Below are 13,166 nucleotides of genomic sequence, written 5' to 3'. Positions count from 1 at the left end.
GCAATGATATTCCGGACACTCTTGTGCTCAGGTGACAGTGAGGAAAGCTGTTTGTCAAAAGGTTGTTGATTTGAGGGGCTTCATCCCTATTGGAGCTAATAGACTGGTCTGATGGGGTACATGGACCTCCTTTGACATGTAAACTTACTACAGTGGAAATAAAGAAGTTCATTGATGAGCCCATGGCTCCTTTGACATGTCAAATTTACTACAGAGGAAGTAAAGAAGTTCATTGACAAGGCCATGCAAGTTCCACAGTGGCCCTATCATTCTCCATCTATACCATAGAGAGGTGTGTGAAACAAGTCCCAGAGGCAGCTGGCAGGGTGTAGACATGTGAGAAATATGAGGGCTACATCAGAGGCCAAGAAGCAAATCGGCAGCTGCTGTCCAAGAACGAATTAAGGCAAGACTTGATGAAATTTGTTGTTTAAATTTCTTAGTAACTGCTGTCATTACTTTCTAATGTTTTATGATTACAAGGTAATGTTGTATGCTTAGTATGAGGTGTTTTATGCAATTGAAACTAAAATTTTATAGGTTTACCTGACATTTTCAGAAGGTAAAATTCAAATTCTTTGGTTTTCTGGGGGCAGTTCATGCGCCTTTCAATCAAACATAGATTTACCAAGCAGCATGTTGTTGAATCACAAAAAATAATAGCAGATTTGAATTCGTTACACCCAAAAACATATCTTTAAGACTGATTACTGAAGAAATTTGCAAAAAGTAAGTTTCACTCCTTAAAATGGCACGCCCTATTCTCCCATACTCCTTATATATTTGTAACTAAATGTATATTACAGAAGTTGAATGTTTTGATGTCCTCTCTTCCAAGGGTGACCTTGTAGTGGCTGTTCTGGGGTCTCTTACCTCGTGAAGAAATAGGTAATCCTAAAACACTTAGAAATGGATTTGAGTATTAAAAAATATATAGTTCCCTAAAAACATACACAATGGACAATTTTCTTGGGTCTTTTTCAGCAGCAATGGTACTTTTTATAGCATGCTTCATGAATATAGAGACTCCCCCTTGATGCAAGCAAATGATGTCATTTTACTAGAGAAAATGCTGGAAATAATAAATGTTTTTGTCATTTCAGTATGGTTAATTATAAAAACACGAATGACTTGTTATAAACTCCATATAATTTTGTCTTGGCTAACAGATAATTGTTCCAAATTGAAATACAAATGAACCTGCAGGCAGTGAAAGTGCCCCTTTGTTTAAGAATGCAGTCCTTAATTACACTTGCTTTTGGAAATAAGCCTACTGATTGCCCATTACAAAGTCCTTTAGCCAATAGAGACATTCTCTTATGTTTTGATATTTAATTGTACTAACATCACCATCAAAAAACCAATATGAACATTATGGCTTTCTTTAAGTACACATTAAAGAAATGAGAATGCTTTAAAAAAGATGATTTGGGGATTGAACACATGTGAGGCAGTCCAATGCACATTTTTTAGTAATACGAACATGTAAATATTTCTTGTGCTGTAGTCATGCCATTGGCCTATCTACTGTTTACTTAGACTGATGATGACTCTCTTAGATCTCAGGCAAAATCCTTCTCAACCTTCTATCTGACATCCTTTAGCAATGGAGGATGGCAACAATTGAAGCTGTCATAATTTGTATGCAAATATGTTTTATTTATTCAATATATTTCTTCCCCACATTTGAGAGCAAGACTTACCAAAGTGACTTAAAATTAAAGTGATAAAAACTGAAATAATTGACAAATAACATAAATGAAACAGCAGAAGACAAAAATTAAAACAAGGAGCCAGCAAAATTTTAAAAAAATACAATGCTGGTGGAAGTATTTTGGGTCTGCTCAAAGACCACTGGAGAGGGGGCCAGGTGGAGTTCTTAGAAGAAGAAATTCATGTGTGAGGTCAGCACTAAATATTCCCTGTCCTTGGTGCTTGCCAACTGGACGAACCTTAGTAGCAGCCCTGAGACCAGGGTCTCTGAAGTCAATCTTAAAGCATGGAAAGATTCATATATGGATAGGTTGTTCTTCAACTAACCTGGTTCAAAACCACTCAGGATATTAAAGGCTACTATTAGCAGTTTAAATAGTGCCTGGAAACCAATCAGTAATCAGTACAATCAATGCAAAATTGGCGTGATATAATCAAATCGCCTGTGTTTCAGAGTCTTCCATCTAAGTAGGAGTGGGCACAAACAATTTCATCTGCAAGATGTAATGCAAACTATTAACAGTATGTTCCTAAATATTCAAAAAGTTGGTCTTCTGTGGCTACTTGGATCAACCAGTTGTGCACAACAGTTCTGCTAGCTGACATTGATCAGGTGAACTGGTGGTGGAAAAGTAGTATTTCATTCACTGGTGTTTGACTTAGAAACCTTGCAGAGACATCTGAGGGAGATTTATTTTCTCCTCTTAATTGAGCCAGAGCTTGGTTACGGTACCAGGTCAGCATTTTCTTGGATGAAGCCATACATAGCTGTTTCTTTTTCTCAGTATCTGATTTGACATTAAAAAGCCCCATCTCCAGGCTTGTTGCGATTATAGAGTGGCCACCAATGTTGTTGTATTCAGAGGATAGACCAGAAAGGGCAGCAGTGTGCAGATGTCTATTGCACCTGCCCCTTATATGGCTCATCCACAACTGAAATATCCCTTGTTTCTTGACCGCCATAATACCCCCAGTCCATCTAATGCTAATAGTCTTACTTTGCTAAGGATAGATCTTCCTCCCCAGGCATCCTAAACACATTTCCAAGTTGCTACAATATCAAGTCTCACAGATCCAAAACAATTCTGTCTCCGGAATCCAAAACAATTCTATTTCCAGAAGAAGACCAACTACAAAACATTCAGTGAAATATCACCAGTAGTTAACATATAGTAATGATTGAAAGGTATTTAAATAGCCCTCCTCCTATTCCACAAGGACATACTATCACTGGAGCAGAGCCACGATATAAGTAATGCCAGGCAGAGCACAGGTTAATGTGTTACAATAGAATCTACATCTAGTAAAATTATACTAAACCCTAATAAAAGCGCCACAGTTATGAAAAGTCATAAAGGCACATTACTGGTACGGAGCTTAGGCAAGTCCCACTTAAAAGAGGCTAATCAATAACTAAACCCTTAACTTCTTGCTCTTTGGCTCACATTTCTGTAAATGGAATTGAGCGGAATAGTCAGCAGGCAAGCAATTCAGGCTACCTTAGATGGAAACTGAGTATTAGTATTATTATTATTATTATTATCAATAATAATAATAATATCCCACCTTTTCCCCTGGCAGGGACAGGTATGTGCTCTACAACTGAACCATAGTGCCTGAGTTCCAAAGGACTTGATCTATACAGTGGTACCTCAGATTAAGTACTTAATCCGTTCCGGAGGTCCGTTCTTAACCTGAAACCGTTCTTAACCTGAAGCACCACTTTAGCTAATGGGGCCTCCTGCTGCTGCCGCGCCACCGGAGCACGATTTCTGTTCTCATCCTGAAGCAAAGTTCTTAACCTGAAGCACTATTTCTGGGTTAGCGGAGTCTGTAACCTGAAGCGTATGTAACCTGAAGCATATGCAACCCGAGGTACCACTGCATTACTCTGAGCTCCACAGACCTAAGCTGGTCTGGTGCAGATGCAACTCTCCTAGTCTGTTTGGTGTGGCATATCAAATGGGATTGATGGGACTGAGGAGGATCTCAATGCCAGAAGAAGGCAGCAGGGCTACAACACTGGCCCCACGTCTCAGATTGTATGAATTTACCTGGCTCCGCCCATGGCATTCATGTGTTAGACCAAGGGTAGTCAACCTTTTTATACCTACCGCCCACTAATGCATCTTTCTTGATGGTAGAACTTCCTTACCTCCCACCAGTGCTCAATGGAAGGAGGATTCAGCTTGTGCCATAGAACTCCCTACCGTCCACCTAGACACCTGAAACGCCCACTGGTGGGCAGTAGGGACCAGGTTGACAGTAAGCCTGCATGCATATGCTTCACCTATGCTGAGGTCCACACTTAAGACATAGATGTTGGATTGGAGCCAGGAAAAACCATGTGACATCTGTGACTGAGCCAGCAGCACAGAAACACAGCCGTTTGGTTGTGTGGAGCTTCCATCATGTGAGTAACATGTGAAAGATAGGAGAAATCATAAATCCCTTTCAAACGGCATTCACAGAAGTGGAATGAATGCACATTAAATGAACATTAGCTTGAGAAAAATAAAACTTCCAGAACAATTACAACTTACTGGTGAAACAGAACCAAGAGAGGAAAATAATGACCATTGTTACAGGGTATGTGACTTGAACAAGGCAGCTCCATATGAAATTGAGAAGTTGCAAATGTCTTGCTCTTGAGTGATGGTGTGCATGTGATCTTAGTTCTGCTTCATTAGCCCCAAGTGAATGAGTGGTAATTTTCCCTCCTATTTATACATCTTTTGGCAGGGGGTCATAAACATAGCTCGCCTAGTGCATGCTTTCATTCTGACATTTTCATTTATATAATTCTGGCAGCTTGGTGAATAGTTTACGCCCCACTTGAATAAATTTCTCTCCTTTTCAAATGCTTCACTAAGTATTAGCAATGGTTAATTATGCACTCAGTACATCTTGTAATGGGACTGTATGTCTTTATGCTGTGATTCTGTGTTGTGTCATCTTGGTAAAATATTACTTTTTCATTGGGCAAGGGCACAATCAATATGGATTTCTGTGTCTTTGACCACTCCATGGTGAAATACAGTCTTCAGTATTGCCAAACTGCTGGCTAGTGGTTATTCTTTGTCCTCTTCCCCAGAGTTTGCTATGTTGACCAAGCAGCTGCAATTGTTAACATCTTCGTTCATGCTGTTTTCCTTTTTTCAGTATAATTGTTCCACCAACTATCCATTTTTAACATTACTCCACTAAAACATATTGTAGATCTTCATTTCTATCAAGTCAAAAACAAATCCTGTCATCTGGATTCCTTGAAATACATCATGAGAATGGTTTTATTTAATAATACAAAACATTTTGACTTTGAGGTCTTGGAGGGAGATGTTTAGTGGCATTCTCACATTCTACCTTAATGCAGCAAATCCTATTCTGAAGGTCTCTAAAGAGGGATGCCTACACTTGCAATAATTATTTATCAATTCATTCTTTATGTAGCTACACTGTAAGTTCTTTGGGCAGCTCACACAAAATACAGCAAAAAAGAGAGCCAGAGAGGCCCTATGCCCCTGAAACCTGGCATGGCTCTACTACTGATTGACCCCTGACAAGGCAAGTCTTCTCTAACTCCTGCCAGACAAATGGCACCTGCTGTCAGCTGACATCTCTGACTCCCTAAGCAATAAAAGCCCTTGGTGCTTTCCTGATCTCTCCTGTCCTCTACGAAGGTGTTATGCTCCCTTTGCTTTGACCTTAATGGACACCTCAATCAGCTATCCACTTGCAAAGTTGTGTCAAAAACATCATGATAAATTAGGGAAATCTGCATTTTGCAGTTGTGTTTTATAGCAGAACCAGAGTGGCTTAAGACCTTTGATAAGGCCTTTTCACAAGCATAAGAAGAATCCAGATAGATCTGACCTATTATTCATATAGTCTAGTATCCCGTGTTCCACACTGACTATTTAGATATTGATGGGCAGCTCGCAAGCAGGGCACGTAGGTCACACATACACACACCCATGACTGCTCATCAGTATGTGTTCTTCAGAAATATGCTCCCTCTGAACATGGAACTTCCATCAAGCCATGAGTGCTAGAAGGTCTATCTAGAAGTGCTAGAAGCCATGAGTGCTAGAAGGTGGCGCTGTGGTCTAAACCACTTAGCCTCTTGGGCTTGCCGATGAGAAGGTCGGCTGTTCAAATCTCCACGACAGGGTGAGCTCCCGTTGTTCTGTCCCAGTTCCTGCCAACCTATCAGTTTGAAAGCACACCAGTGCAAGTAGATAAATAGGTACTGCTGCGGCGGGGAGGTAAACAGCATTTCTGTGCGCTCTGGTTTCTGTCATGGTGTTCCATTGTGCCAGAAGCAGTTTAGTTATGCTGGCCACATTACCCAGAAAGCTGTCTGTGGACAAACGCCAGCTCCCTCAGCCTCAAAGCGACATGAGCTCCGCAACCCCATAGTCATCTTTGACTGGACTTAACCGTCCAGGGGTCCTTTACCTTTACCTATCTTCCATGAACTTGAATAACCCTGTAAGCCATTTTGTGGCAATTATGTTAATTTTGGTTTATATTTCTGTCTCTCGTTTTCCCAATCAATTTTACTGGGTGATCACAGATTGTAGTATTTGTGTATGATGGCAGCAGGGGATACTCTTCCACACAAAAAATTATGGGCTGTATGGTGATAATTCTGCTGCAGAATATCAGTGTCCATGTGGGTCTGAGGAAATGGGGGAACGTATTCAAATATGTTTCCCCAGTGCAATTCTACAGTGGTTTGCATAAAGAACTTATTTACCTACTGTCTGAATCTTACACAGGGATGTATTGGGGGTTTTATGGCAGTTATCTGTTAGAAGATGCCAGACCTTGTTTTACAAAGCAAACAAACAAAAAAACAGCTAGATGTTTGGCTACTGCCATTAAAATGTGAAACATGCTGAGAACAGAATATGTAAAATTATTCTGAGTCAATAACAAATTACTAGAAACATGTATGTTACTTTGGTTAACACTGTAGACTTTTGCAATTGGTTTGTAGACGGTTTAGAGACAATGCAAAATTCAATAAACATATTACCATCCCTTCCTGATCATGTTTTCCTTTCTAGACTAAAAAGTCACAAATACTTCAGCTGGCAGGAATTTAAAAGTGATGCAATTGTTGGGCTGCTGGAAATAGCATTTGAGATACACTAATATTTCCAAACTGTTAACCGTGTTATACCATGCATCTGCTGGTATTACATGTTGCATGTATTCTCTGTTATAATTAAAATTTAAAAACCATGTTGCAGTGGATAAAACTGGTAATTATCTAGATTCTGTGCTTATCTGTCTTTTTATTAGAGTCATTTCTACACCTGATGTAGGATCTAAAACATTTTCATGTTTTCTTGGGGAAGATATATTGGTATTACGTTAAATTGACGGTGGAATAATGTCAGATGGGTTCATCTGCAGTAAGAACACTGAAAGACTGTCCTCTTTCAGTACAGGAGGGCATGCTGACCTCTGTTAAGCAATTAAAGATTTAGGGCACCATCCTGCCAGAGAGCCAAGTGCAAAATGATTTGGAGCATATCTTTATGGTACTCCACCTCTTGGCAGAGCACCACCATACAAGGTGCCCAATGCTATCCTAAATGTCCTTTGACACAGCTAGGCAATTTGAGATGTGAAAAGTCCTTCACACCTCCCCTATGCACATCCAGCAATTCATTCTTCCTCACTATCTTTGCACGCATGCACAAACGCACACACACCACATTATTGATTTTTTCTGAGAACAACAGTAGCGGAACACTTGGCACGTTGCACAGCCTGCTACAGTTATAATAACTTATCTCCTCATCCTGGTCTCTACACACACAGGATTGTGGCTCATGTATTGACCTGCCATGCCCTACCTAAAATCATTGGTATGCATGGCCCTACCTAAAATCATTTGTATAATCATGGTATTTGCTAGTCAGATGGCTATCACTGAGATTTCTTTAATATCTTTCTGATTTCATTTAAAGCCTGGAAACCTATTAATATTGTGTTCTCTCTCTCTCTCTCTCTCTCTCTCTCTCTCTGTGTGTGTGTGTGTGTGTGTGTGTGTAAAGATATATGGATAACAACTGCAAAGTTTTCAAAACGGACCACATTTTGCATTGTCCTTTTAGATGTTTAAGAGGGTCTGTGTGCCCTGTGCTATTTCGAAAGGCAGATCACATCATTGAGGACAAAAAGCCACGCTTTGCACAAAAGGGTTAGGAAGACGAGAGTGGATTCTGTGACTTGGCAGGTCATTCCCACTGCACCCTGTTCTTTCTGATAAGGACGCTTTTTACAGTGGCTGAGACTGCTGTTGACACACCTCTGTGCTTGCTGCAGAAGAAGTGGGCTTTTGGAAAGGAATGATAAGGAACACAAAGAACAACTAACAAAGCTCTTATGATGAATGTAGTCATTTGCATTGCAGTGCAAAGTAGCTTTGCTCCCAGTGGCAAAATGTAGTATTAACTACAAATATTAGAGATATAATTGCAATGACACCTAACAGTATACATAGGATTTTATTTGTTGTCATGTTTGAAATGTACGCAGGGGGGGGGGGGGACAAAATAAAACAGAAGGGTGATATTTAAAGAAATCATTTTCTTTGTTAGATATTTTTTCCCTGAACTCAGTGAGATATCACTTGTTTTGTGAACAAATGTTCTTCATTTTGCAAAACCCACAGACCCTGAAACAAATCTGACTGACATACATACTATGTAATATTTTTAATTGGGGATTTATAATGTCATTCATACAAATATATCAGTTCTCAGCCAATCATAAGCCACTTTCAAACTAAGAAACATGGAAGTCTACCATTATACAGGGGTATTACACTGAACATAATTCCTGGACATTTTATTAGCATTTTTATTCTTTTAGTTCTGTTGTGATTCTTGCAAATAAGTGACTTCTGTACTGCATTTTTATTCTTTTAGTTCTGTTGTGATTCTTGCAAATAAGTGACTTCTGTACTGTGCTGTGTTCTAAACTGCATAAACCTATGAAACCTTAAACCATGAAGTTAATTTCCTCACTTTTAATGAAACAGATGGATTACCAGTACACAGCTAGAGCATACTTTGGTCTAGCTCTAATCCAACACTGGTGTGTTCCACACACCAATAATATAAAAACTCCTTACCCAGAGACACCTTCAGGCTGCAGTTTCAACAAAGTTATGATCTACTACCAGATCTGTGATCTGTTTCATGTACTCTTAGAATTCAAAAAAGCACACGGAAAACTGGTCATTGAGTATCTATGCATGTAATAGTTGCATGAATTTATAATATATTATCCTGAAAACTAAGGAGACAAATAGGGAAGAAACAAGCCTATTTAATTTATAAGCTTCCTACACCCCCCACTCCCGTTTCAGGTCATGTGCTGAAGGTAGACAAGGTATTTTCAAGGAATAAGCAGCCCCAAACTCACTGCTACAGGAAACCAGTCTTGCATCCACTGTATCAAGGATGAGGAAGTAGTATCCCTGCAGATATTGTTGATCTCCAACTCCCATAAAGCCCTAGTCAGCATGGCCAATGGTGGGCATTGCAGTCTAGCACATGGAGGGACACAGGCTCCCTATTCCTGTACTGCCTACCATCCTTAAAGGTAAAGGTAAAGGGACCCCTGACCATTAAGTCCAGTCACAGATGACTCTGGGGTTGCAGCGCTCATCTCACTTTATTGGCCGAGGGAGCCGGCATACAGCTTCCGGGTCATGTGGCCAGCATGACTAAGCCGCTTCTGGCGAACTAGAGCAGCACATGGAAACGCCGTTTACCTTCCCGCTGGAGTGGTACCTGTTTATCTACTTGCACTTTGACATGCTTTCAAACTGCTAGGTTGGCAGGAGCTGGGACCGAGCAACGGGAGCTCACCCCATCATGGGGATTCGAACCACCGACCTTCTGATCGGCAAGTCCTAGGCTCTGTCCTTACCTTCCCCTAAAAAGGCTAGTTTCCCCCTTGAATATCTCTGTTGCTCCCTTAAGTTTGAATTATGCCACTTACGGTAAAAGTTGTCTGAAGTTCTTTCTTTATACTAGGGATGTGGCGCTCCTAATACAGTTGGGACTACAATTCCCTTAAATCTTGACAATTTGTCATGCTGAATGTGGCTGATGGGAGCTGGAGCCCGACCGCATCTGGGAAGCCACAGGTTCCCCATTCTTGCTTTATGCCACCGTTGAAAAAAGATACGGTTATTTAAATGTAAGACTGTTCTGTCAGTTTTGCTATACAGCCACCAGCAGCATCCCTGGCATAATCTTTGACACCACAGCTAGCCTCAACATTAATGGTATCTCCAGTGCTGGAGGAACAGAGGGGAGACAGAGATCCAAATGGAGAGACCGGAAGTGAGCATGGGGAAGGAGAGCCTGGGATGGCCATACTTCTCTTAGAAGGAGAATAGTAGTGCAGCTGATTCCAACCACCACTGTTCTATCAGGATGGGTCCTCAGGTAGTTGCATACTTAGCAAGAAGAAGGAATCTACACTGAGTCCCTGGAAAGAGAATGAAGAAGTTACCAAAATTAAAACCTTTTAAAACCCAGTCTTTAGTTCTGAGTCTTCCACACATGGACAAAGCCTGGAGTAGAGTAGCAACTTTTGCTTTCTGACTACATATCCCTGAACCATTTCACAAATCAGGAGAGGATCTTCAGGGACAGCTTTCGGCAGTAACAATGTCTAGCTAGTGTGCATGTAGAATACTGTTCCAGTTCATATGGATCCAAACTTCTGTGTATAACAACTGAGCGCTCTGTTCAAATGCTGCATTCAGGTGTGGTGGTATGATAACACTAAGCTTGCATCTGAGGTTATATCTCCACACATTAATGCCAGTACCAGTAGGTTCTCCTCTCACTCACATTTTCTGTGTGAATTTCCCTTTAGAGTTTGGTATAACCCTGACAAAGGAAAATAGGTTACAGCCTTCTTTATCTAGGAGCATAGGGTTAGAAAATTGCAGAGAGCACTTTGTATCTCTCAGTTGTATGTGATAAATGGGAGTTGTTTCTCTTAACGAGTTTAGTTTGATTGCAAAACCCTTTTTTCCAGTGGTGCTCTTGCTGAAATATCTCTCAGGATTTTGTACAGCATGTGGAAACGTAGCTATAGCACAAATGACCACCTGCTGTTCCACTCTCATTGACAAGCTTAGGAAGAGAGTGAGTTGCAATTTACAGATGTGATGCCGCATATATTTTGAAGTAAATTTCACTCTGGAGTGCTGCTGAAAAAATTATGTCATGGCTTCAGGGTATTTACTGCAACCGCCATACATATATACTGTGTGTGTGTGTGTGTGTGTGTGTGTGTGTGTGTACACACACACGTACACCAGACACACACACACACATTAATATATAAGTATGTGGTCATAATCACATATGCATTTTCTGATACCATCTATTGATGTAAAGTGTTCCAAAGGTGTAAGGACCCCAGTGTGGCAATGTAGCTGCATTAAAGCAAATTTAAGGGGAGGGAAAATACCTTGATATATTATGTTTTAGATATAGATGGCAAACTGCCGCTGGAACAATCATTAAGTTTTGGATGAAAGGGGATAAATAAGGGTGCAAGGTAGTTCCTCAAACTTTGCAATTATAATAAAGAAAAGGACTCATAAAGCATAAGTTTAAGAGTAGTTTTCTTTGGTATGAAATTAAGTTATCTCCTTTTCATCTTTAGCAGGTTTCCTGCGCTCTTACCATTCTTCCCAGGCTGCAGTCTTCACATTTCATTGCTGTCTCTCCCTCTTTTATTTTTCCTTTACTCACTGTCTTGGTAGAAGCTGTTGTCTGCAGTCTTCTGTTCTCACATGAGATTCCTCCATGTGAACCTATACATTCCCCAGTGAATTAGATGTGGTGTTTCAAAAAGTGTTCTGGATAAAAGAGTAGAAACATCTCATGATATTTTATATTTGCCAAGAAGAATTTGGCAAGATGTCTAATGGAGTGAGCACACTGGTGCAAATTCAATGTGTTGAAAAATATAGATAGTGCATTGCAGTAATAAAGTTCAGAAGTCACTATGGCATGTGGAATGGAAGTAGGGACTCTGATTTCTAGGAAGAGGCCACAGCTGGCAAATCAGCTAAAGAGGTATATCAACATACTAAGGCAGCATGAGCATCTAGGCATAATGACGGGTTAAGGGGCATTTCTAGACCTGGTACTTCTTTGTTGAATTCTTTAAAAATCACCAACAAGCACCATGTTATTTGCTTATTTAAAATTCATACACTGCTTGTTTGTAAAACAAGGCCCTCAAAGCAATTTACAAAATGATTTAAAAGCCAAGAAAAAATTGCAGCCACACCTCAAAATATTACAAAAGTTAGAATACTAAAACAGATTAAAACAACCTAACTTTCTAAGCATCTAGGGAAACTTGCCTAAACAAGATTGTTTTTAGCAGTATTTTAGCAACATGTACAATGGGAAAAGAATGGAAAGCCATTTCTTGCTTTCTTTCTTTCTTTCTTTCTTTCTTTCTTTCTTTCTTTCTTTCTTTCTTTCTTTCTTTCTACCAACCTAGGAAAGGTGTCATTAATCAGAGGTGGCAGGAATTAGGATGCTTGCATCAATTCTCTTCCTTGCTTTTATATTTACTGTTGCATTACACAGAAACATGGCAGGCTGCCTTTTAACTGACTCAGACCATTGGTCCATTTGGCACAGTGTATTGTCTACACTGACTGGTAACCTCTCTCCCGGGTTTTATTCCCAGCCCTACCTGAAAACACCAGGAATTGAACTGGTGACCTTGTGCATGCAAGGCAGATACTCGTACTGCTGAGCTATGGTAGATTACATCGTTAAAATAATCGTAATCAACCATAGACATGGATGAAATAAAAGGAAGATACACCATCAGGAAGAGAGAGAAAATGTGCTAGTGAAGAAAAGTAACAAGCTAATGAACAGCACATGAGGCAGACTCGGTGGGCATGGCTGTGTCACATGATGCCACCTCTCAGAATCTACCTAAGCATATGTTGTTTCAGGATGGCTAAGAGAGCGAGAAGCTATGAAATAATAACCCTTGTTAAGCCAGCTAGTTCTGAAATACTGAAGCGTCATATGTTTTCCAGCTGGCACAGGTGTTCGGGGGTGGGGAGGATAAGATGTTCAGGCGGATGGCCACATGGCTAGGTGTTCTGCGCCAATACCAAAGGAGACAAGAGTAGACTATGGCTGGCATCCAGAGTTGCTGTTCCACATGCCATGTAGCCCCCGCCCCACCCTTGCTTATGAACTGTGCATAAAGAAGATCCATCCAGCATCTGTTTGCTTGTTCCTGTTTCACACAGGAAAGCCCTTTCCGACTTTTGCATCCATGAAGGCAAATAGGGAAAGGAGGTGAAGTGTTGCCTGCCAACTATAGGGCTTTATAAATGCTGTTTCAGATGTTGAAGAAAC

The 13,166-nt window shown here is 40.4% G+C and overlaps 1 protein-coding gene across 3 annotated transcripts in view; it reads left to right on the top strand.

Annotated features, from left to right (window-relative positions):
- Positions 1-13,166, top strand: part of PDZRN4 (PDZ domain containing ring finger 4) — a gene marked incomplete at its 5' end in the record, with an annotated part of 233,043 nt that overhangs the window by 131,907 nt on the left and 87,970 nt on the right. The window lies entirely within an intron of this gene.

Source organism: Podarcis cretensis (genome assembly GCF_951804945.1).
Source record: "Podarcis cretensis genome assembly, chromosome: 10".
Classification (NCBI taxonomy): Eukaryota; Metazoa; Chordata; class Lepidosauria; order Squamata; family Lacertidae; genus Podarcis; species Podarcis cretensis.
This window is presented reverse-complemented; position numbering and strand designations above follow the sequence as displayed.